We start from the raw sequence: 23,101 nt of genomic DNA, 5'->3' as shown, positions 1-23,101 counted from the left end.
GCATTATCAGTGAGCTGGGCCTGTGGGCACTCAGCCAAGTCACGGAAAGGCACGCAGTCAGGACTGTCAATGACAGGGCCAGTGACAGCCACAGCCTCCATCTTCAGCTCAGGACTGAGCTGGAAGAGATGATTCACCGCACCCACGTAGAGTGTGCCCTGGCCTGGTGCCAGCACCAGGTGGTTGAAGCTGGTGTTGGGTACAGAGAAGCGATGGGCTCTGGTTAAGGGCAGCAGCAGCAGGAACAGCAGCAGAAGGTGGAGGGTGAAGAGAGGCCAGGGAGCCATCACAGGAACCTGGAGGAAGTCAGTCAGCATGAGACCTGATGGGAGAATGCTGAAGGTACTCCATTCCCCAACAGACAGAAGCAGGCAAGGGAGAGAATAAGAACTAAACTGGGAAAGAGAAAGGCTGTGGGGGAGGGAGGATAGAGGAGGAGGGGGGCTCAGAGAGAGACAGTCAGGGAGAGGACAGAAAGGACAAAGAAAGTGTCCTAGATCTGGAGAAAGAGACAGGATGGGGATGAGGGTGTACAAGGAAAGAATTCTTTTATCTTCTGCTTTATAGGCATGTGAAGTATAAAGGGGACAAGTCCTGAGAAGCCACGTGGCCATGGTAGAGGAACTCTGAGTGACAGAGAGGCAGGAAAGGGGAGGGACATGGGGGAAGAAAACCACATCTACCGGGCAACTCTATGGTCACCCAGACAAAGAAAGGCAATATGGGGAGAAGAGGAGCCAGGCAATCATGCATCAATGGAGAATAAAGAGAAAACCCATCCTAGGCAGTCAGAATCAGCTGCATGGAAGGACCTTAACTAGCTCAATGACACAGTCAATGAGAGCTTTGGCTTCTGGTTAAGATGCAACCAGGTACACTGTCCCCAAAACAGTAACGAACAGGTGGACAGGAACAGGGCCTTTGACCACCACTGGGTGGCCCATGTAGGGGTGGCAGAAGAACTTCCAGCCAACCTGGAGTGTGCTGGGGAGCTCTGGGGCACCAGGAGTCAGCTCAGGGTACCAGAGTGAAGGACCCCAGCAGCTAGAGTCTGTGGAGCCCTAGCTCCAGCAGGGTCCTCAGTGTAGGAGTGCTGATGAGGAGAGCCATGAGAGAAAGGTCAGAGAGAGCTTGACTGAAGTAGAGGACAGGGAGTAGGGAAACAGGACAGAAGTAGCCCCAGTTGTGAGTGGAGGGGACCCTGAGTCTAAGACACTGAGGGCAAGGACCAGCTCCCAAGTCCCCTCCAACCCAATAGCAGGCAGTAGCAGTCATTGACCAACTGCCTAACTAGGTGACATTCAGACAGATTTGACCCTGAGTAGAGCTCCAGAAAGAGGGACAGGGCTGGTGGCATATCCTGAACTGAGATGGGATCTGTTCAGCTAGCTAGTCATGGGCATGTGCCAGCCACATATTGCCATTCAGAAAGATCCCAGTTCCTGACAACACAGATAGGAAAGACCATTTCCTCTAGTGTCTATGTGTACCTGTGACAGAGTTGAGTGTGTGTAATGGGGGAGATGAGGTTGTTACCCAAGAAGGCAAAGGATATGAAAGCTCCCTGCAAGGCTGCCCTATGCCTAGCCTGGGCATAGGCTTTCTGCATCTCTCAGTGACATCTTTGGGGACACAGGACCCAGACACTTACCACCACTACGGAGTGCAGAAATGGGGTCTCCTCACATCAGCTGCTTCAGAGTAGTGGCGATGGGCACAAGATGGTTGTGGGGGTCATTGTCCTGAGTGGGAGGGATACAGTCGAGGCTCATCCCCATTCATGCTGGTCCTGGAGGAGGAAGGAGACAGGGGAGGGGGCAAGGGCCTGGCGACCAGGCTCCACCACAGCTGGGAGCTTTGTCAATAGTGGCCTGGCCAAGGCAGCCCTGCCTCCACCCCAACAATGCCCCCTCTGTCCAGAGGCACAGGCCAGGGACCCACTATCTGGTGCTCTTACCCCCACTAGAACTGTTCTAGCCAGGGAGCTCCCTGCCACTCCCCATCTCCAGGGAGACACCCCCTGGGATGTAGAGACAAAGGGACAGGGTTTCCTTGAGTCAGTTCTCCCCATGTGGCCCACAACTCTTGTGCCAATGCACAGTGCTACCCCCCAAGTTTCCCCGGGTCCCTGTAAAGAACACAGGGTAGCCCTTAAGCCCCCACCACAGGGCCAAAGGCGCTGAGCCCCTGAAATGCCAGGCTTGGCCTCGGTAGCCTTGGTACTGGATGAAGTGCCAGTTCCAGCTGTCAATGCCTGCCTTTGTCCAGGCTAAGGCAGAGGAGGCGATGACAAAGACAGCCCATGAAGAAGACCTTCTCCCCCGCCTCCTGGCCTGAAAGAAGATTGTCCCCACCTAGCCCTACCCCCTGGACTGGCAAAATTGTGCCAGTTACAGTGTGGTAGAGGGGAAAGCCAGCAGAGGATGATGAATGGGAGGGCTGAGGCAGAGGGACCACAGGGGACTTTGCCAGAATTGAGCCCTGGCTTCAGACGTGGGACAGGAAGCTTCTCCTGGGGAGGACCTTTCACCGAAGGAGGGAAGGGAGTGGCAGTAGCAGGGGGCTCCCCTGCTGCTCTCGTAAGGCAACTTTGGGAGCAGCTAACTTTAAGACCCACAGTACAGGGACATATTTACTCAGCTTAAGGGTTTTGCTACTCCTATAGCTCACAGTCACGTGGCAGCAAGCTTTCGGGTGAAGTGGCAGGTGGCTGTTGCCATCTGGCAGAACCAGTTGGTTGGCTGTGGGGGTGGGGAGCCAAGCAGGCAGCCTCCTTATATTGCACCCATTCTGGGCTAGTGCCTGCTCTCTCATCTTGGGTCAGAAGTCCTGGTTCTCTCTGTTCTAGCTTCAGTGCTAAGCCCTGTTAGGAGATACCATGCCTGCAGGTATCACACAGGTGTCCCTGTGGAGCCAGATTGGTGTCTGATGGCCTTTGCTTGACTCTAGCTAGTCAGGCTAACAGATTCTGGCTTTTCCCTGTCCTTAGCAGCCCTGAAGCGTGTCATTATACATGGTGTCCAAACCAGCCCCTAGCTCCTACCTACCTGGTGGGCCACCAATGTTCTGAGGAGCAGTTGCTTACCCAGGAGCGGTCTCAGTGGAGCTCCAGTCTCCTGCCCCACAATGCAACTGTGACCAGCCCAACACATCCCAGTGAGCCCAGGCTGAGAGCCCAACCCATTCTGATCCGCCCCTTTGTCTAACAACAGAAGGCAGGCTTTTACTCCCCTTTGCTGACTTCAGCAGGTGCAGTAGAGGACTGGCTATAGGGACCTGACTGGAGCTGCTAAGACCAGGTCACTGCCAAGGTGGGCATTTCCTAGCCTCCCACGAAGTGACCATTGACCATCCATCTAGAGAAAAAGAAACTGCTAAATATCCAATGATATTAACACATTTTGTCCTCCCAGTAACTCCAGAAAGAGCTTTGGTCATTTCCTCCGGGCAACAGATGGAGGGGGGGGGAGCAGCAGCGCAAGGGAAGTTTCATGGCTAGTAAGTAACAAAGCTGAGGGTTATCTACAGGGTTCCAACCTGTATCCATATGGCCATGTGGTCTTGAACTGTGAACTTTGGCAGGCAGAGAGCAAGAAAGAAAGGGATGACATGCCCCTGTTCTGTATTTGTCCCCTGACTGGAGCATAAGATTGGTAGAGGGTGGACTTCAAGGGTGCAAAGGTCAGTAAGTCATGGTCACAGCTGCTAAGCTCCAGAACTTGAGCTTGCCTTCCCAGACTTTCTCAACAGCTTTGCATTTAATCAAGTACAAACCTAGAGCCCTGGTATGGGGGGAGGACTGGATTAGGGTTGCTGCTATAGACATGGAAAGAAACAAATGCATTGCAGATGTGTTTAGGGGACCATAGGATTTTTTTTTAAGAGAAAGTTTCTCTGTGCAGCTTTGGAGCCTGTTCTGGAACTAGCTCTTGTAGACCAGGCTCGCCTTGAACTCACAGAGATCCACCTGCCTCTGCCTCCCAAGTGCTGGGATTAAAGGCGTGCACCACCACCGCCCGGCTAGACATAGGATCTTGAAAGCCTGGTACTGAATAGGTGCAGGTGACAAAGATGGGAGAATTCAGGACTTCTACCCTGGGATGTACTTTCTCAACAGAGAGAGTGCATGGAGATGACGAAGAAAGATGGAGCAACCCACAAACAGGGGGACATGGCTAATAAGGCCTTTTGGATATGGGATGACAGTTTGGCTTTTGGGGTGACAAATGCTGATGGTGGTTCATATAGAATGTTCCCAGTCAGTGCTGTTACACAGAGAAATTCTGTCTTGAAAAAAAAATAAGAAAAGAAAGAAAGTTCCTAGCCAGTCAGAGCTATACAGTGAGAGCCTATTCACACACACACACACACACACACACACACACACACACACACAAAACAAAAAAACAGAAAAAAGAAAAGAGGGGGGTGGAGGGAGAAAAGAAAAAGGAGGAGGAAGGATGGACAAGCAGCCTCAGTCTCTGTAATGGAAACAGCCTGCAGGAGCAGCTGCAGCTGGTAACATAAGTGACCTATGTTGACTTTTACCCAAAAGGAACTATGCTGCTACAATCCTGCATAGGGCTTGTCCCTCTTACTAGTACCCTTTGCAGATGCGTCACCCTGATCTATATATACAGACCAGCTGTATGCCACTCATTTATAGGTAGGGAGGCAGCCTCTACTGGTCTTGTGCTATCTCCTGGCTGTGTGCCTGGGTCTCTAGCTGCTGGCAAGGGACTCACTGGTCAGAAGAGATATGGACTTCCTGCCTCTCCCTCCCACGTCCACTGCACAGATTTGGTGTCCTCAATACAGCCAATGCACTTGGCATTTAAAAAATATTTTATTTTGTGGGTGGCAGTGGCGCACGCCTTTAATCCCAGCACTCAGGAGGCAGAGACAGGTGGATCTCTGTGAGTTCGAGACCAGCCTGGTCTACAAGAGCTAGTTCCAGGACAGGCTCCAAAGCTACAGAGAAACCCTGTCTCGAAAAACAACAAAAAAAAAGGTATTTTATGTATATGGGTGTTTTGTCTGCATGTGTAACTGTGCACCACATTTGTGTCTGGTGCCTAAAGAGGTCAGAAGAGGGCATCAGATCCCCTGAAAGTACAGTTCCAGACAGTTGTGAGCTGCCATGTGGATGATGGGAAGAGAACCTGGGTCCTCTGCAAGAACAGCCAGTGCTCTTAACTGCTGAGCCTTCTCTCTAGGCCCAACATTTAACACTTTTTCTGTAAAAGGGTCTTACTACATAGCCTTTGTTGGTCTGGGACACAATCTGTAGACCACGTTGGCCTCTAATCCACAGAAATCCTCCTGCTTCTGCTCCCTGAGTGCTGGGATTAAAGGTACGTTTTAATCTACCTGGCAGAGATGGAGTTTGTGAAAAGATGTTAATGTGGATTTTAAGCACTAGGGTTAAGAGAAAGAAAGACACAGAAGAAAGTAATCCACACCAGAGAATGTAAACACTAAGTTGGGATTTCTCTCTCTCTCTCTCTCTCTCTCTCTCTCTCTCTCTCTCTCTCTGTCATTGTCGTTTTGTTCGATTTGGTTTGAGACAAGCTGTGCAACAACCCCAGCTGTCCTGGAATTCATTTTGTAGACCAGGCTGGCCTCAGACTCAGAGATCCACCTACCTCTGCCTTCCGAGTGCTCAGATTAAAGGAGTGTGCCACTACCTGGCTTCTTGTTGGGATTTATGTTGCCTTTCTTAGACTACTAGTTTCTTTTTCTTTTTTGAGACAGAATCTTACATAGATCAGGATGGCCTGAAACTCACTGTCTAGCCAAGGATGACTCTGAACCTCTCATCTTAATTCTTCCACCTCCTGAGGACAGGAGGTCAGGACCTCCTGACCACAGTAGAAGCCCCGAGGAGTGCGGGGCCCGCCAATGCCCGTGGGACCAGGATTGGTGATGCAGCTGACCCCTCGGCCATCAGGAACGAGTCACTTCTCAGCGACTGTGTCTTCAGATCAATCTACATTCAGTTTAGTGAAGCCTCACCTCTTTGAGAGAGACAGACAAAGAAGAACTCAGTGAGGAGGACCAGGGCAAGAAAGTGGGAGGAAGGGGCTTAATAACACCACTTGCCTCTGGCAGCACGGAGAGCTTGAACTTGGCTTTACGTAGGGCCTCCATCCGATGTTCCTTATTCTGAGGCATGATTCAGGTGGACGTGATGGCCTGGACAGTGAGACCCTGGCCGTGGAGACCTGAGGCTTCCCTAGGGCACGGCGAATACCTGTCGGGGGCCTAGATTGGAGGCGACATTGAGGTCAGAGCTCGAAGAGCCTTCAGAAGATTGTCTCCAAGGTCAGGTCACTCCAAACAAGTGTGCTGTTTGTACACCAGGCCCCTATGGGGGAAAGGTCTGGTCAGCCTAATTGTTCTCATGCATGTGTGTTGGGTTTTTGAAGTAGAGACAGGGTTTCTCTGTATAGTCCTGGCTGTCTTCGAACTCACTCTGTAGACCTCGAACTCAGAGATCCTCCTGTCTCTGCCTCCTGAGTGTTGGGATTAAAGACCTGTGTTACAACTGCCTGGCTTCTATGTGTGTGTGTGTGTGTGTATATATATATTTTTTTGTTTTGTTTTTCGAGACAGGGTTTCTCTGATATATTTTTGTATGTGATCCCAGGCCCTCATGGATGCTAGGCAAGTGATCTATTGCTGAGCTATATCCCCAGCCCCTGTATGTATGCTTTGGCATTTTGTCTTGTTTTGTTTGAGACAGAGTCTCACCCTGTATTCTAATATAGCCTCTAGACTGGTCTTGAATTAATCCTAACGTTTTAGCCTCCAGACTGCTGGGACTACTATCACACCTGGCCTACTTGGCCAATTTTTCTATGTATTTTCCATGTAATTTTAAGTTAATCATCATCGTCGTTATCGTTGTTGTCCTGTGTATGGGTGACATGTGCCACAGCATACACACCACAGAGTGTATGTGGAAATTAGAGAACTACGGCCGGGCGTTGGTGGCGCACGCCTTTAATCCCAGCACTTGGGAGACAGAGGCAGGTGGATCTCTGTGAGTTCGAGACCAGCCTGGTCTACAAGAGCTAGTTCCAGGACAGGCTCCAAAACCACAGAGAAACCCTGTCTCGAAAAACCAAAAAAAAAAAAAAAAAGTTAGAGAACTACGTTTGGGAATGAGTTCTCTGTTTCCAGTGTGGTTCCCGGTAATAAACTCAAGTCATCAGGTTTGCCAGGCAAGTTCACCTGCTGAGCCAGCCACCTTGATGGATCCCCAAGCTATTATTTTTTGTTTTTGTTTTCAAGATAGGGTTTCTCAGTATAACAGCCCTTGCTGTCCTAGTACTTGCTTTGTAGACCAGGCTGGTCTTGAACTCACAGAGATCTGCCTGCTCTGCCTTCCTAGCCTTAAGACATTATTTTTTTTGTTTTGTTTTTTGCTTTTTGTTTTTATTTTTTGAGACAGGGTTTCTCTGTAGCTTTGGTGCCTGTCTTGGAACTAGCTCTCTAGAGCAGGCTGGCCTCGAACTCACAGAGATCCACCTGTCTCTGCCTTCTGAGTGCTGGGATTAAAGGCATGCGCCACCACCGCTTGGTTTAAAAGTAATTTTTTTCTTTTATTCATTTATTTAATGTATACTGTGTTCTGCCTACATGTATGCAAGCATGGCAGGAGAGGGCGCCAGGTCTCATTACAGATGGTTGTGAGTTACCATGTAGTTGATGGAAATTGAACTCAGGACCTCTGGAAGAGCGGCCAGCGCTCTCAACCGCTGAGCCATCTCTCCAGCCCCAAGCTGTAATTTTTTAACATGGATTGGAGCTGACAGGCAAAACATTCATGCATTAAATTTTTTTTAAAATAAATCTTAAAAGATTCTGAACTTTTTTTTTTTTTTGGTTTTTCGAGACAGGGTTTCTCTGTGGTTTTGGAGCCTGTTCTGGAACTAGCTCTTGTAGACCAGGCTGGTCTCGAACTCACAGAGATCCACCTGCCTCTGCCTCCCAAGTGCTGGGATTAAAGGCGTGCGCCACCACCGCCCAGCAAGATTCTGGACTTTTTATGGATTCTTTTAGATATATTGTTGGACCCTAGTGTCCAATCACCGAGGAGGAGGAGTCACCCTAAGAGACCATCTCTCACATCACAGCTGATGTAAAAGCATGAGGATTTTATTAATTCTGTCATGACAGGGTCTTCCAGCAGTCAGGAGGCTAGAAGACCCTGGATGTCTGGTACAGGCTATTTTATTTATTTATTTATTTATTTATTTATTTATTTATTATGTATACAATATTCTGTCTGTATGCCTGAAGGCCAGAAGAGGGCGCCAGACCTCTTTATAGATGGTTGTGAGCCACCATGTGGTTGCTGGGAATTGAACTCAGGACCTTTGGAAGAGCAGGCAATGCTCTTAACCACTGAGCCATCTCTCCAGCCCCCAGGCTATTTTTTTTAAAATATTCATTTTATTTATTATGTATACAATATTCTGTCTACGTGTATGCCTTCAGACCAGAAGAGGGCACTAGACCTCATTACAGATGGTTGTGAGCCACCATGTGATTGCTGGGATTTGAACTCAGGACCTTTGGAAGAGCAGGCAATGTTCTTAACCACTGAGCCATCTCTCCAGCCCTGGTACAGGCTATTTTTAAAGGGAAAAACCACAGAAGGAAGGGGTGTCTGGGGGTTGTTTTTTTAACTATTATCATTGGCTTAATTAAAATGGCTATTACCAATAATTGGCTGGAGAGTGGTTGCCAGATCAGATGAGGTAAAGGGAAACTTCTGAGGGTCACTTTGCCCCTTCCCAGGGACTAAGTCAAAACATCAGTAACTGAGTCAACACCTAAAGGTTATCATGCCCCTATTCAGGGAGATGGAAAGTTCCCAACATCTCAGTACAGCCATGCATAGCTGTTATGTCCTTGGTTCCCAGGGAAGGAGGGGAAGTACTGAGAGTTATCAGAAATGGCTTCAGAATTGTCTTAAAGTTCTACAATATATGTATGTGTGTTTGTGTAGTTTTCTGTGTATATATATGTATATATTATATAAGCTACAAGTAATAACTATTCTCTTACAGGTATTTAAACTTTGATTTCTTTTTCTTGCTTTACTTCTTTATACAATGTTCAATGGGGAAAAGAAATACAATGTGAACATTGAAGTATAACATGGAAGTGTAAGCTGAAATAAACCCTTTCCTCCCCAAGTTGCTTTGGTCATGGTGTTTCATCACGGGCACAAAAGCAGACTAGAACACCCATTAACTGGCAGCCATACCTTTAACAAGAGCCCTCAGAATACATTTTAGCTTCAAATCATAGCATCATACTTAATAAAACATCAATTGTATTTCACAGCAATTCAAGCAGAGACAGAAGCAGAGATCATGGAGTGTGGAGGTTCAAAGAGGCCAAAGGTCAAAGTTTGGGACTTGTTTTTAGTTCATTCAAGGTTCTTGTGCCGCCCCTAACTCAAACAAAGGTCCCACCTCTGGGCAAATCAGAGTTCTGCTCTCTCAAGGCTCAGACCTCCTGTTCCTGAAGTAGGGAAGTAGTTGGTTCCTACCTAAAGAAAAAAAAGTCTAAGGATCCAACTAAGTTCCAGTTCCCCTTATGAAAATGACTTGGGATTCCACCCAGGGTGTGGTTTGCCTACAGAGTGTTTGGTCTTGGGTGTGAGTGAAGGGCATGAGCAATTAATGTAGTCCGTGACTTTCAATTATTTCTTAATACAGTCTTTTGTTTTACTCCTACCTTTTGTGGTCAGGGGTATATTAACCAGTTGGAAATTAAGCACGGGTGAATTTCCAGTACTCACTGGAATTCCCTCCTGATACTATCCTATATGTTTCTGCATTTATTATTTCTGTTCATCTTTGTGTTCTTTACTATATTTAAAATTTTCCATGCCTCCACTCTGGAAGAGGGTATTTTTGTCAAGACTAGCCCCCCGACAATGGAGAAATGATTGTTCCCCATGGCTTACTTTTTATACAAACCAGGACCACTCCCTCCCACACATCAGTCTTAGGTGTGTTCTTAATTGAAGTTCCTTCTTCCTAGATGACTCTTGTATCAAGTTGACAAAAATAAACCAGAACAATGGGGATTGGATCATGAGACCTCTGACATCAGCAGTGGATTAATCCAGCCATGGATCCATTTACTGGATGCCTCTACAGGAAGGTGATGAGTAGGCGGAGTCTAGTTGGAGGAAGTAGGTCACTGGCAGTGGGTGGGCGGGTGGGCCTTTGAAGGGTGTATCTTGTTCCTGTCCCATTCTCCATTTCTCTCTGCTTCTAGGTCACTATGCTGGGAGCAGCCTCCTCTGTCAAATGATCTTGCCACTAAGTTGCTCTGCTTCCCCATGGACCCATAACAATGGCTAATATGTTACCAATGCACCAATGCCCACTGTCTGAATTGAGTGCTTCCAGGTTCTTGGTGTCTTATTCAAGGAACTGAAATAAGTACACAGAGTCTTATTCCTAAGATGTTTGCGGCAGCTGCTAGCCCCGAAGAGATGGTTGTAGGTCCACATGTGACAAGCGGCTACAGTTTCCCACCAGAGGGAGGGCATGCTCCGCGTGGCGGCAGGTAACAGATACATAGACACAAAAGATACCCATAAATATTTATTAAGGGAGAGAGAGAAAGAGAGAGAGAGAGAGAGAGAGAAGAAGAAGAAGAAGAAGAAGAAGAAGAAGAAGAAGAAGAAGGAGGAGAGAGGCAAAGCCCCTAGTGTTCACTGGGAGAAAACAGGAGAGAGAGAGAGATGGCGGTGGAGGTCAGAGGTAAAAAAGAGGTGGGCGTGGCTTGTCCCTTAAAGCGACAGGAAAGCACAACATTCCCAGGTCTTCCTTACAATAAAAAGGAGGAGACCAGACACCACAGCCCAAAGGAACTGGGGCGGCGAACTCTCAAGACTGCTTCCGGTTGATTGTGGGCATCATCTTTGGGGGGGGGGGCGCAAGAGAAGGCTGGGTGCTGGTCACATCCTGTCATAGCTGGTCTCTTTGCTTCTGACCGATGTCTGTGGCATGGGAATGTCTGGTGTTCCTAAGGTATTGGCAGAACAAAAAACAAAGTTAAATTAAGGAAAAAAAAATTTTTGGACCAGGGAATTGAGGGGGTATCTGACCTGTTTAAGATGGATTTTTTAATTTGGCTCCCTGGAACTCACGAGAACTCCTTGGGTTTGTAGAAACAGAAGTTTTAGACACATGGAAAGCAGTATAGGAGAGAAATTTGATTTAAAATTTATTTGGTGAGGTAATCTTGGAAAACCTCTCAGCTATCAAACTGTCAGAGATCTTTGAGAAGGATAAGATTTTACTTGAGTTACTGATTAAAAAATAACAGAGAACTTATTTGGTTGGCACCCAGAGCTACTCTTTTTTGGGTCCTCCATGGTCGCTGAAGGTTGCACTTGATCTTTGCTGTTTAGTGCAGGGCCTGCCAGGCTGCAGAAGACCCTATGGGCTAAGAAATCTGTAGGAAGACAGGCCTACCTTGACCTGAGCAGCTAGGCTGTCGATTCCAGTGATTCCGTCCATGACTAGAGATCTTTAGTTTAGATGAAAGGCAGTTTTGCCCAATGGTCAGCACTCGGCAGTCAAAGCGAACTGCAGAAGGAATTTGTTCTGTGTGTCCATTTGTCTTCTGTCTTCTTTGGAGGAAATAAGAGTGTGCTGCTAGGAGCCAACCTGTCTCTTTTGTTATGAAAAGTTTTTAAATATTAAATACTTAAATATCGCATTCCCCAGATCTCTGAGCAGTTGAGGGCTGGATTAAATATAGCTGCAGTATACTGGCTCTTAACAGGCAAGATCCACACTTGTAAAAAGGCAGAAAGAAGAAACTCCTGGCAATGGAAGGTTAATGCCAGAACTGACAATGGTAGAAAACAGCTTAAGAAACTTAAAGGTACATACCAGTTTAACATATGAGACTCATGTTTTGTAGTCTGAAATGAGATGTAATAAACAATTATTATACATAGAAAGAGTGAACAAGAATTGGGCAATGTGGACGCCTCTGATGGGCCCTATCAAAGGCATTTGACCATTGCTCAAAACACATTTAACAGAGTTAACATGAGGAGTTCAGTGAAAACCGGGTGAAGAGGTAGGGTAAAACCAGGAGTAAAACCATAAAACTGTGAGTAAAACCGGGAGAGTGTGGTCACGTGGCCTGGCTCTCAGCCAAGATGGTGACCGCCACGTGTTGTGGAAAAAAGTTTTTGTTTTGTTGTACAGCTGCCATGACATAGCAGAAGCTGCCGCGGGCAGGGGCAAAAGGCTGGAACTGAAAAAAAAAATGCACCATGCCACGGCTGGAATTCAAAAAGCTGGAACTGGAACTGAAAAAGCCGGGGAGCTGATTGAAAACCCGCAGTACGAACACTCAGGACCACGTGGAAAAGCGCCCTTTGTCCACATGGGGGGGGGGGGTTTACTATGGCCTAGCTGGATTCTGGCGACCCAGAAACCAAGAAGGCTGGGGGCACCGCTCTGAGCAGCGCTTAAACCGTAACCGTCAAGAGAAGAGAAAAAGAAAGGAAATGGAAAGAAGCTGAGGACCCGGTCCCCAGTCGAATGCACTGCACTGGAAGTGTGCGGTGCTAACGCGTGGACCGGCCCCGGGACCAACCCAAACACGGTTCTGGCAAGGGAAAGCAACCGCAGCAGAACAAAAGCAACCGTAGCAGAACGGGAGACACTCACCTATGGAAGCACCGATTGAAGCAATTAGGGAAGCCAGCGAAGTGGAAAAGAACCCGGTCCAGAAGTCACGTGGCACCAATCTTATTTCTAAGATGTTTCTAAGATGTTTACGGAGCAGCTACTAGCCCTGAAGAGACAGTTGTAAGATCCCCCAGGCGGACTGGTGGAGCCCACCATGCGACAAGCGGCTACAGTTTCCCACCAGTGGGAGGGCACACGCCGCACAGGCGGTGGCGGCGGGTAACAGATACATAGACACAAAAATAGGCATAAGTATTTATTAAGGGAGAGAGAGAGAGAGAGAGAGAGAGAGAGAGAAAGGGGGAGAGAGAGAGAGAGAGAAGAAGGAGGAGGAGGAGGAGGAGGAGGAGGAGGAGGAGGAGGAGGAGGAGAGAGGCAAAGCCCCATGTGTAGACCGGGGGAAAACAGAAGAGAGAGAGAGAGAGAGAGAGAGAGAGAGAGATATGACGGAGGAGGTCAGAGGTAAAAAAGGAGTGGGCGTGGCTTGTCCCTTAAAGCGATGGGAAAGCACAACACAGAGGCTGCAAAGTAGCAAGGAGATGATTTAAAAGTGAAGCAATAGGCCTGGCGGTGGTGGCGCACGCCTTTAATCCCAGCACTCGGGAGGCAGAGGCAGGCGGATCTCCGTGAGTTCGAGACCAGCCTGGTCTACAAGAGCTAGTTCCAGGACAGGCTCTAAAACCACAGAGAAACCCTGTCTTGAAAAAAAAAAAAAAAGTTGGGCTGGAGAGATGGCTCAGAGGTTAAGAGCATTGCCTGTTCTTCCAAAGGTCCTGAGTTCAATTCCCAGCAACCACATGGTGGCTCACAACCATCTGTAATGAGGTCTGGTGCCCTCTTCTGGCCTTCAGGCATACACACAGACAGAATATTGTATACATAATAATAAATAAATATTTTAAAAAAAAGTGAAGCAATAGTACACATAAAAAAATAAGCTGTTTCTGTCCAGACACTGAAGGAGCAGGATGTGACCTGCCCCGCTGAAAAAGGTATTGAGCCATATGGCTAACATATACTAGAACAATGGGTTAATTTAAGTTTCAAGAGTTAATAAGAAGCATGAGCTAATGGGCCAGTTTATGAAAAAAAAAAGTAAGCTGTCACGGCAGGAGAGATGGCTCATCACTTAAAAAGCACCACACACCTTTAATCCCAGCACTTGGGAGGCAGAGACAGGTGGATCTCTGTGAGTTCAAGACCAGCCTGGTCTACAAGAGCTAGTTCTGGGACAGGCTCCAAAGCTACAGAGAAACCCTGTCTTGAGAACCCCCCCCCCAAAAAAAAAAACATAGAGCACTACATGCTCTTCAAGATGGCCTGGATTAGAGTCCTAGAAACACACAGGACAATTTGTGACTGTAAGTGCAGTTCCTGGGCATCCAATGCCCTCTTCTGGCCTTCATGAGTACCAGGTAAGCACATGGTATACAGAAATACATGCAGACAAAACACCCATATACATAAAAATAATAAAATTAAAGCAATGACAACAAATATTTATGTGTAGTACGAAAATTTTAATTTAATTAAAATATTTCCTTTTTAATTACGTGTATGCTGAGGGAAGTGCAGGTGGCTGAAGATGGCATCGGATCCTTTCAAGCTGCTGTTGGCGGCAGCTGTGAGCTGAGCTGTCTTCCCTAAGAGCTTTATGTGCTCTTAGTTGATGAACCATCTCTCCTGCCCTGAACGTCATTCTTTTGCGTGTAGGTATCTGCTTTCCCTGAAACTATTTGTTTTAAGCTCCCTAAAAGTATTTTTGGAAAGAATTGTCCTTTTCTAGTTCGTAGCTTTGGTATCCCTGTCAAAAGTCATGCTACCACTTCCTGGGGAGATGTCTGGACTCCTATCGTGTTCCGTCAGGTTCTCTGTCGTCCAGTACTTCACTGTAATAGATGTTACTCAGCAGCATTTGGAAACCAAGAAGTGTTTTCCCACTCAGGATTGCTTTTCCAGAATCGTTTTAATTATTTGGAGGTGTCTCTTGGTTTTGTTCTAGTGTGTGTGTTTTAGGGGTTTACACACATTGCACTACAAACTCTGGTGCTTTGAGGCAAATATTCGGAAGTGAAACAGGGTCTCTTTCTCTGAAACTCAGATTGACCTGGTAGCTGCCCAGGCTGACCTTCAACCTGTGACCTTCCTTGCCTTTGCCTCACAAAGGCTGATTATAAAATGTCAGCACACCTTTTCACCTCTTTTCTTTAAAATGGTACTGGAGCTTGAACCTCTTGCATAGTAGCTGTTAACCAATGCCACATCATTTAAAAAACTCCATTTTTTATTAAACAGTGACAATTCCCAAAACTAAGTAATCTGTTTTCCAAACGTAAAGTAACCTGTTTTTCTAGATTCTTGCCCTCCTTGTCCCACTGATCCCACCCCTAAAGGCTGTGTGAGATGCTTATCAGTCACCTGACATTCTTTAACTCAGCACTCTAGCTCTCCAGATATTCCTAGCAACAGCAATCCAGGAGGCCAAGCCAGGGAAATTTTCAATCCTCTTTTCTGCCCTACAATTTACCTAGCCTAGAAAAGATCTGCAGGCTGTGTGTATTGTATAGTAGGGATCTACCTTCCTCAGGTCTTTTTCTGAACAAAGCCTGGACTAGAGCTAAATTGTTCCTTCCCTTGTCTGTCTTTCCTTTCCACCAAATTTACGGCCGGCAAGTGCTCTACCACCATTGCTTTCACTTGTGACACGTTCTTTTTTTTTTTTTGGGTTTTTTCGAGACAAGGTTTCTCTGTGGTTTTGGATCCTGTCCTGGAACTAGCTCTGTAGACCAGGCTGGTCTCGAACTCACAGAGATCCGCCTGCCTCTGCCTCCCGAGTGCTGGGATTACAGGCGTGCGCCACCACCGCCCGGCACTTGTGACACGTTCTTACTGAGTTCTTCACACTGGCCTCAAACTCACTGTATGGCCCATGCTGCCCTCCAATTCCTGATGCTCTTGCTTCCACCTCCCAGGTGCTTTGATTACAGTTACACACCTGATTCTGGCTTCAGTCTTTTTATACTTAGTTAATATTTTTAATTTTCTTCTTATTTATTATTATTTTTTTTAATTTATTTATTATGTATACAACTTTCTGCCTCCATTTATACCCACATGCCAGGGGACGGCGCCAGATGTCTTTACAGATGATTGTGAGCCACCATGTGGTTGCTGGGAATTGAACTCAGGACCTTTGGAAGAGCAGACAGCGCTCTCAACCACTGAGCCATCTCTCCAGCCCCCCTTCTTATTATTATTGTTATTTGAGACTGGGTCACACTATATAGTGCTGACTGTCCTGGAACTCACTCTATAGACTAGGCTGGCCTCTAATTCACAGAGATCCTCCTGCTTCTGCCTCCTGAGTGTTGGGCTTAAAGGCGTGCACCACCACACTAGTTATTTTTCTTTTAATTTTCTTTCTTGCTTCTTTCTTTCTTGAGACAGGGTTTCTCCATAGCTTTTGGTTCCTGTCCTGGAACTAGCTCTTGTAGACCAGGCTGACTTCAAACTCACAGAGATCCACCTGCCTCTGCCTCCCAAGTGCTGGGATTAAAGGCGTGCACCACCACCACCCAGCAAGTTTTTTTTTTTTGTTTTTGTTTTTTTGGTTTTCCAAGACAGGGTTTCTCTGTGGCTTTGGAGCTGTCCTGGAACTAGCTCTATAGACCAGGCTGGCCTCGAACTCCCAGAGATCCGCCTGCCTCTGCCTCCTGAGTGCTGGGATTAAAGGTGTGCGCCACCATCGCCCGGCCCCAGCAAGTTTTTTTTTAATATTTATTTTTTATGTATACAATATTCTGTCTGTATGCCTGAAGGCCAGAAGAGGGCGCCAGAAGAGGTGGTTGTGAGCCACCATGTGGTTGCTGGGAATTGAACTCAGGACCTTTGGAAGCAGGCAATGCTCTTAACCACTGAGCCATCTCTCCAGCCCCCCCCCAGCAAGTTTTTTTTTTAAAAAAAATACTTTGTTATTGATTTAAGTCATATCCTTCCACAATAAAAGAATGGGAAATCAGTATGGTAGCTGTCATTCAACACAAGAAAAGGTACGCTTCTTTATCTTCAGTTTTAGTCTTTGATAAACTATCTTTTTCAGATAAAGGCGTTGGTGGCGCAGGCTTTTAATCCCAGCACCCGTAAGACAGAGGCAGGCAGATCTCTGTGAGTTTGAGACCAGCCTGGTCTATAAGAGCTAGTTCCAGGACAGGCTCCAAAACTACAGAGAAACCCTGTCTCAAAAACCAAAACCAAAACCAAACCCAACAAAAAAGCACTATCTTTTCAGAGACATGTTCCTACTGTGAGGTTTCCCAATTTATTAGCATACTTTTTAATTTTTAAAGATTATTTTTATTTTATGTGTATGAGTGGTTTATCTTCATGTATATAAGCAGAACATGTACACGCAGGGCCCAAGGAAGCCAGAAGAGAGCACTGGAGCCTGTGGAGGTGGAGTTACAGATGGTTGTGAGCTGCTATGTGGGTTCTGGGACCCAATCTGGGTCCTCTGCAAAAGCATTAAGTGCTCTTAACCTCAGTCATACCCTTGCCCTTAAAGGATTTTTTTGTTTTCTCTTTCAATTTTTCTTATTTTATCATGTTTGCATGTGTACATATGTGTGTGAGAGAGAGACAGAGACACAGAGAGTGATATGAAAACCAGAGAACAAAATTATATTTTTTTCTATTTTTTCAAGACAGGGTTTCTCTGTGTAGCCCTGCCTGTCCTGGAACTAGCTCCCTAGACCAGGCTAGCCTTGAACTCACAGAGATCCGCCTGCCTCTGCCTCCCAAATGCTGGGATTAAAGGCGTGCACTACTTGGCCTTACCCAAAATTCTTTTCTTCTACCATGTGGGTTCTGGGAACTGAACTCAGTTTATTAGCCTTAGATTTGATAGCAAACACTTTTCTTTATTCATTTAAGCCGCCTCTTGAGGTCCAAGGTATAGCCCGGCTGGCCTCCAATTTGTGATCTTGTCAACTCCTCTTCAACATATATAACATATCCTATCGGCATGACTGGAATCTTTTCTTTCTTTTTTTTTTTTTTTTTGGTTTTTTGAGACAGGGTTTCTCTGTAGCTTTGTTGCCTGTCCTGGAACTAGCTCTTGTAGCCCAGGCTGGCCTCGAACTCACAGAGATCCGACTGCCTCTGCCTCCTGAGTACTGGGATTAAAGGCATACACCGCCACCACCTGGCCTTAGCTTAGACTTCTTATTAACTAAATCTTACATCTTAAATCAACCCATTTCTATTATTCTATATATCGCCACGAGGGTAGTGGTTTACCAGTTTGGTTCTGGTGTCTGTCTCCTTTAGCAGCTACATGGCATCTCACTGACTCCACCTTCTTTTTTCCTCTATCTCTGCTCAGGTCCTCTGGAAAAGCAGGGAGTGCTCTTAACTGCTGAGCCATCTCTCCAGCCCAAGAATTTTTTCTTTCACATCTGTCTTTTAAAATTTTTCTTAGATTTTTCATGTATATGTAGGTTGCCTGCATGTATGTCTGTGTGCCATGTATGTGCCTGATACCAGAGAAGGTCAGAAGAGGACATCAGGGGCTGGAGAGATGGCTCAGAGGTTAAGAGCACTGACTGCTCTTCCAGAGGTCCTGAGTTCAATTTCCAGCAACCACATGGTGGCTCACAGCCATCTATAATGAGATCTGGCGCCCTCTTCTGGCCTGCAAGCAGACATGGAAGGAATGCTGTACACATAATAAATAAATCTTCTTTTTTTAAAATATTTATTTACTTATTATGTATACAATATTCTGTCTGCAGGCCAGAAGAGGGCACCAGACCTCATTACAGATGGTTGTGAGCCACCATGTGGTTGCTGGGATTTGAACTCAGGACCTTTGGAAGAACAAGTAATGCTCTTAACCACTGAGCCATCTCTCCAGCTCCATAATAAATAAATCTTAAAAAAAAGAGAATATCAGATAAGGATGGTTATGAGCCATATTTAGTTGCTAAGAACAGAATTTAACAGCTGAGCAATCTCTGCAGCCCTCTCTTTTTGACAACTGAGATGATAGGGTGCCTCTCGAGGTAATTTGGGCAGGATTATAATCTGGTAGGTAAAACTGAGAGCCACGTGGGTCAACGAGACACAGCAGTGGGCTTGATGCTGGGCCTGATAACCTGAGTTTGATCCCCCAGACCTACATGGAGGAAGAGAGAATTGAGTCCTGTAAATTGTATTATGACTTCCACGTGCCCCAGAAGCCTTTTCCTGTAAAGGAGGTTTCTGGTGAGATTCTTAGAAAATTGCAGGTCTACAGATGGAATTCTTCATTATCCTCTGGGAAGAGGCCCCATAAGACTTTCAAGAGAGAGGCTCTTTCCTTTTCCATGTCTGCATAATTTTCCTGTTTTTCTATCCCAGTTCAACTTCACACATTCTCCTTAATCTACTCAAGGGTGGTTCTGTTGACCTTGGAAGTCCTTGGTCCCACAGATTTCTTAGGTGTCTTTACACCATGGCAACTGCCTTTCCCCTTCTGAAAATAAGGACCCAAGAATGTCTGTAACAGGCTGGGCGATGGTGGCGCACGCCTTTAATCCCAGCACTCGGGAGGAAGAGGCAGGCGGATCTCTGTGAGTTCGAGACCAGCCTGGTCTACAGAGCTAGTTCCAGGACAGGCTCCAAAGCCACAGAGAAACCCTGTCTCGAAAAACCAAAACCAAAAAAAAAAAAAAATGTCTGTAACATTGTTTCTTTTTAAAAAAAAATACTTTGTTTATTATATATACATGTATGCCTGCAGGCCAGAAGAGGGCGCCAGATTACAGATGGTTGTGAGCCATCATGTAGTTACCAGGAATTGAACTCAGGACCTTTGAACAACAGTCAAAGGTCTGAGCCATCTCTCCAGCCCCAACATTATTTGTTTCAGTACCATGTATGTAGTCAGGTCTGCAGGTTGGAAGTCTAAGATCATGGTGTTGGCATATTCATTTCTCATGAGGCCTTGGATTGTGGCCTTTATGCTGGGTACACAGCTGTTCGTGCCTCCCATCACTTGCTCAGTTCGCCCTGTTCCTAAATCGGCCATTGCTCCTTCCCACTGCTGAGCATCTACACACTGTCCATTAAGTCCTTCCCTTATTTTCTGTGGTGACTATATTCCTTTGGATAGCTGAATTATTTGTCATTTTGGCAGAGTTTGGAGGAGAATCGAAGACTAATCAATCTATTTCTCATGTGTCACTCAAGGTGCTCAAAACTTCTGAAGTCACCTCAACTCCTCAATTTCTTCTACCACCTGCCTCTGCTGATCCTGCTCAGCTGAACACCATGAGCTGCACTGGCCGCTACTCATGGCTTCTTCTCCATCCTGTGGAAACTACATTATCTCCCCAAACCAGATCCTTCTTCTAATCTGCCTCTCCCTGAAAGAAAGGTACTATCACCCCCTACACACCCAGACAGCCCAAACTCAGGGGCCACCTTGCCTCTCCAAATTCTCAGATTCCCCTCCAGATTTCAGACTTCTACCAAGGCAAGGGCCCTGCTTGTTTGGCTTTCTCAGCCTTTATCTATCTCTGTCTATCTGTCATCTATCTATCATCTATCTATCTGTCTGTCTGCCTATAATCTGTGCTTATTTGGATGAGAATGGCCCCCATAGGCTCATATATTTGAATGCTTAGTCACCAGGAAGTGGTACTACTTGAGAAGGATTAGGTGTGGCCTTGTTGGAGGGAGTGTGTCACTGGAGATGGGCTTTGAGGTTTCAAAAGCTCATGCCAGGCCCAACCCCCCACCCCTCTCCCTCCTCTCTCTCTCTCTCTCTCTCTCTCTGTCTCTGTCTCTCTGCCAGCTACCACCTGCCTATGGACCAGGATGTGGAACTCTCAGCTACTTCTCCAGCACTATATCTGCCTACATATCATGCTCCCCTTCATGATGATAATGAACTAAGCATCTGAAACTGTAAGCAAGACCCAATTAAATGCTTTATGAGTTGAGTTGCCATGGTCATGGTGTTTCTTCCCAGCAAAAGAGCACTAAGACACTATCAGCTATCTACTGTCTTTTATAACTTCCCATATTTATTTCTCCTACTAACTGTCAATTTAACAGCCCAGAGTTATCTGAGGGAGTCTTTTGGGGGATTACCTCAGCGAGATTAGCCTGTGGGCATGCCAATGGGGCATTTTCTTGATTATTAATTGATAAAGGATGGTCCATTCCTAGGGCTGGATTCTAAGGAAAGCCGGCTGAGCATAGGCCAGAGGGAGTGAGCCAGTAAGCAGCTTTTTTCTCCATGGTTTCTACTCCCATTCCTGTTTGATCTCCTGTCCTGACTTCCTTTAATGATTGACTTTTGGAAGTATAGGCCAAATAAATACTTCCTTCCCAAGTTGTATTGGTCCAAATATATTTTTTTAAGTTTGTCAAGACAAGGTTTCTCTGTAGAACCCTGGCTGTCCAGTGACTTGCTCTGTAGACCAGGCTGGCTCAAACTCAGAGATCCATCTGCCTATGTCTCTCAAATGCTAGGTTTAACAGCATGCACCACCACTGTGTGGTGCATCAGGATGTTTAGCAGAAAAGCAAACTAGAACTCTACCTATCTATCTCTATCATCTACCTACCTATCATCTATCTATCCATCCATCTTTATCATCATCCTTCTATCATCTACTATCTATAAATCCTCTTTTGTGTATCATTTATGAACCTAGTTTTTTTTTCTTTTTGGCTTTTTTTAGAAAGGGTCTAACTCTTGAATCTAGTTTACCTGGAGTACACTATATAGCCAAAGGCGATCTCAAACTTGTGCCAATCCTCCTTCAACAGCTTAAGTGCTGGGATTATAGACTTGAGCTACCTACCATGTCTGGGTAATTTATTGTTCTACTAATCCATTACCTATTTCTCTATATTCAATATTGCACAACTATTACTTTTGTTGTTCCAGAACATTTTCATTACCTTCCCTCAAAGAAACCTTGTATTAGTTAAACAATCTCTTCCTATATCCATTCTTCCACACACACACCCATTCCCGGCAGCTGTACATTTGCTTTGTGTTGCTATGGATTTGTCTGCTCTGGATACTTTCATTTAAATGCAATCATATAATACTTAGACATTTGTGTCTTGTTTCTTTGCCAGTATCAGATCTTTAGGGTCTGTACATGTTGTAGCATGTGCCACTGCTTCACTACCTTTTATGGCCAAAAATATTCTACTGTACAGATATGCCACATTTGTCCATCTGTGGGCACTCGGGCTTCTGTGAATCTACATAATAAACATCTGCACCATGGGCTTCTGACTGAACAGCTGTTCTTGGCTCTTTTGTTATGACATGAGAGTGGGAAATGCTGGGCAGGACGTGAACTCGGTTTAGCTTTACTAGAGCTGCCCACAGCACCCCCACCCCATTCCTAGCAAGAGTCCACACACAGCTGCATTGATTCAGTCAGTATTCTCTGCTTATAATAACCTTCTGTGCCCTAGTGAGGTAGAGCTGCTTTACATAGACCCCAAGGCCATTCCCATCCTGCATGGGTCCCCTCAGTGGCCTTTTGTCTCAATCCAAGCCTTTCCTTCCCCCTGCACTGGACTCACCTCTGGGTCTTTCTTTGCACAAGCTATTCCCTCTTCCTAGAAGGTTCGGTGCAATACAATCTAGGAATAACTTCTTTACTGTGGCTTCCTCAGTGCTCGGCTTCCCTCCTTGGCAGCTCACTGACTTTCTATAGCATTGCACTTCTCCGTCTGGGACTAGGCAGATGTCCCTGTTTTCCAGCACGGGCTCAAAGTCAGGTGGTATACTAGAGCAATGATTGTCAGCTCTACCTCCCTAGTGCACAGAAGGTATAAGCAGAGAATACTGACTGAATCAGCTTTTGTCTTTGTGCCCCATGGGATTAGCAGCTGACCATTTTCTCCAGCCAACATTCTGATCTCTCCCCAGAAGTTTTTGGGTTGTGTGTGGGGGGAGTGGGTATTGAGATGGGGTTTATCTGTGTAACAGCCCTGACTGTCCTGGAACTCTCCTCCTTAGACCAGGCTGGCCTTCAACTTACTGAGATCTGCCTTTGTCTCCTGAGGGCTGGGGCTTGTTTCTTGAGGCAGGGTTTTGCTATGTAACCCTGGCTGTCCTGGAACTCATTATGTGGACCTGGCTGGCCTTGAACTCAGAAATCCACCTGCCTCTAATTCCCAAGTACAGGGTTAAGGTATACAACACCATGCCCAGCTTACTCCCTTAGAACTTCTACCAGACACCAAGTCCAGGAGGCAGGAGTGTACTTTCCAGAGGTTTTTACTTGAGAGGACCGAGGGGGCACCCAGTCAGAGGGCTGAGGGCCCAGGAAAGGCAC

At 46.3% G+C, this 23,101-nt stretch overlaps 1 long non-coding RNA gene across 1 annotated transcript; it reads left to right on the top strand.

Moving 5' to 3' along the window:
- The first annotated feature begins 216 nt into the window (after positions 1-216).
- LOC121437138 lies at positions 217-10,526 on the top strand. The gene is made up of 3 exons (XR_005972930.1): positions 217-342; positions 10,066-10,219; positions 10,306-10,526. It is a non-coding gene; the product is annotated as an uncharacterized LOC121437138 (long non-coding RNA).
- The last annotated feature ends 12,575 nt before the right edge of the window (positions 10,527-23,101 follow it).

This window comes from Microtus oregoni, unplaced genomic scaffold (genome assembly GCF_018167655.1).
Source record: "Microtus oregoni isolate MIOR12 unplaced genomic scaffold, Mior012 000050F_ref0000143, whole genome shotgun sequence".
Taxonomy (NCBI): domain Eukaryota; kingdom Metazoa; phylum Chordata; class Mammalia; order Rodentia; family Cricetidae; genus Microtus; species Microtus oregoni.
Note: the sequence above shows the minus strand (reverse complement) of the source record. Positions and strands in the feature narration are given on the sequence as shown.